Source organism: Cygnus atratus, chromosome 1, assembly GCF_013377495.2.
Source record: "Cygnus atratus isolate AKBS03 ecotype Queensland, Australia chromosome 1, CAtr_DNAZoo_HiC_assembly, whole genome shotgun sequence".
Lineage (NCBI taxonomy): Eukaryota > Metazoa > Chordata > Aves > Anseriformes > Anatidae > Cygnus > Cygnus atratus.
Window position 1 is genome coordinate 102,951,361 of NC_066362.1, and position 3,183 is coordinate 102,954,543.

Genomic DNA, 3,183 nt, shown 5'->3' on the forward strand with positions numbered 1-3,183 from the left:
TTGTGGGAAACAGAGAGTAATTTCTTTCTTCTGCACTTCCACACAGCCTTTACTTTTTTTGTTGTTGTTGTTTTGTTTTGTTTTGTTGTTTTTTTTGTTTGTTTTTGTTTTTTCCCTTTTCTCCTCCCTTTTTCCCTTTTCCTTTTTTCCCTTTAGTTAAATTGTTTAATTAATAATAATCTTTCCTTAATAATTATTTTCCCTTTAATTAAATTATCCTTATCTCAACCCATGAGTTGTTCTTTCCTTTACTTCTTCCCCTCCTCTTCTGAGGAGGGGGAGTGAGAGAGCAGTTGTAGTGGAATTCAGCTGCCTAGCAAGGTAAAACCACCACACACCTCCTTCCCCCAAGCGGTGCGGGGGAATGAGGGAATGGGGGTTGTGGTCAGTCTATAGCACTTCATCTCCACTGCTCCTTCTCAGTCACTCTGTGACCCTGTTCCACGTGAGGTCCCTCTCATAGGATGCCGTCCTTCCTGAACTGGTCATGCAGGGGCTGCCCACAGGCAGCAGCTCTTCAAGAACTGCTCCAACATGGGTCCGTACCACAGGGTCCATCCCTCAGGAGCAAAATTCTCCAACCTGGACCCCCCATGGGCAGCAGCTCCTGCCAGACCCCCTGCTCCTGCATGGGATCCTCTCCATGGGCTACAGGTCCAGCCCCGAATCTGCTCCGGCAGGGGTCCTCCACAGGCCGCAGCCTCCATCAGTGCAGGTCCACGGGCTGCAGCGTGGAGATCTGCTCTGCCATGGTACTCCATGGGCTGCAGTGGGACAGCCTGCTTCACCATGGTCCTCACCACAGGCCGCAGGAGACTTCTGCTCCAGTGCCTGGAGCACCTCTCTCCCTCCTTCTTCACTGACCTTGGTGTCTGCAAGGCTGTTTCTCACTCCTCTCTCTCTCCCAGCTGCTATGTGACAGTGTTTTCATTTTTTCGCTGTCTTAAATATGCTCTCACAGAGACACAAAAAACATCACTTATTGGCTCAGCTCTGGCCAGCAGCAGGGTCCTTATCTAACATGGGGCTCCTTGGGACTGCACAGGAGGGTCATCCAAGACCTTTTGCTCTTCCAGAAGCATTCATCCTCAGCGTCTCTCATAACCTGTGACCACCCTTCTAGGTCCAGATATTATTTCAGCTGCTTTCAGAACCACAAAACCACTGCTGGAGGGAGGTCCTGCCCATCAGGGTCAGTCACCCAACAGACAGGTTCCTGCCTGCCTTCCCAACATGGTCTGTACTCCAGTCTCCCTTTGAAGAGTTTTTTGCAATGTCCAGCTATGCAGCCTAGGTCAGCCTATGAAGATACTCCAGCAGACAGGAAAAAAAAAAAAGGCAGCAAAAAGGTATTATCAGTCTTGTTACAACACTCACTAGGTAGGGTCCAGGGAGGGCTGACAAACTTGACTGTACTCAAAAGGAGAACATCCATCTTTGGCCTGGCAAGATGTTTCCTGTCCACATTTCCCATAGAAATGTAGAAACATGGAATAGTTTGGATTGGAAGGGACCTTAAAGATCATTTAGTTCCAAGCCCCCTGCCATGGGCAGGGACACCTCCCACTAGACCAGGTTGCTCAAAGCCCCGTCTAACCTGGCCTTAAACACTTCCAGGGAGGGAGCATCCACAGCTTCTCTGAACAACCTGTTCCAGTGCCTCACCACCCTCTGAGTGAAGAATTTATTCCTAATATCTAATCTAAATCTACTGTCTTTTAGTCTAAAGCCATTACTCCCTGTCCTATCACTACACTCCCTGACAAAAAGTCCCTCTCCAGCTTTCCTGTAGGTCCCCATTAATTGCTGGAAGGCCGCTCTACGGTCTCTCTGGAGCCTTCTCTTCTCTAGACTGAAAAACCCCAGCTCTCTCAGCCTCTCTTCATTGGAGAGGTGCTCCAGCCTTTTAATCATCCTTGTGGCCCTCCTCTAGACTTGCTCCAACAGGTCCATGTCCTTCTTATGTCGGGGACTCCAGAGCTGAAAGCAGTACTTCAGGTGGGGTCTCATGAAGGTAGAGTAGAGGGGGAAAATCATGACCCTCAACCTGCTGGCCACAATTCTTTTGATGCAGCCCAGGATACAATTGGCTTTATGGGCTGCTAGTGTACATTGCTGGCTTGTGCTGAGCTTTTCGTCAACCAACACCCCCAGGTCCTTCTCAGAGCTGCTCTCAATTCATTCTCTGACCAACCTGTATTGTGCTTGGGATTGCCCTGACCTAGATGCAGGACCTTGCACTTGGCCTTGTAGAACTTCAGGAAGTTCACACAGGCCCACCTCTCAAGCCTGTCAAGGTCCCCCTGGATGTCATCCCTTTCCTACAGCATGTCAACCACATCACTCAGATTGCTGTCATCTGCAAACTTACTGAAGTTTGATTCAATCCCACTTCCCATGTTACCAACAAAGATGTTAAATACTGTCAGTTCCAATACTGGATATAGAGGAACAACACCTGTAGTCACTGGTCTCCACCTGGACATCAAGCTGTTAACCACAGCTCTTTGGATTTGACCATCCAGCCAATTCCTTATCCACTGAGTGGTCCATCCATCCAGTCCATGCCTCTCCAATTTAGAGACAAGGATATTGCACAGGACAATGTCACATGCTTTGCATAAATCCAGATAGCTGACATCAGTTGCTGTTCCTGTATCCACCGATGCTGTAACCCCATCATAGAAGGCCACCAGATTTCTCAGACATGATTTGTCCTTAGTGAAGCCATGTTGGCTTTCACAAGTCATTTCCTTGTTTTCCATGTGCATCTGGTCCATGTTCTTGCTAGGCACAGAGATGAGACTGCCTGGCCTTTAGTTCTCCAGGTCTTCCTTTTTCACTTTTTTAAAAATGGGTGTTATGTTTCCCATTTTCCAGTCAGTGGGAACTTCACTGGACTGCCACAACTTCTCAAATATGATGGACAGTGGCTTAACATCTTCATCTGTCAGTTCCCTCGGGGCCCATGGATGCATCTCATCAGGTCCCATGGACCTGTGCACCTTCAGGTTCCTTAGATGATCTCAGACTTGATCTTCTCCTACAGTGGGTGTTTTTTCATTATCCTACTCCCTGCCTTTGCCTTCTGTAACTTGAGCAACATGGCTAGAGCTCTTACTGGTGAATACTGAAGCAAAAAAGTCATTGAGTACCGCAGGCTTCTCAGGTTCTTCTTCTCAG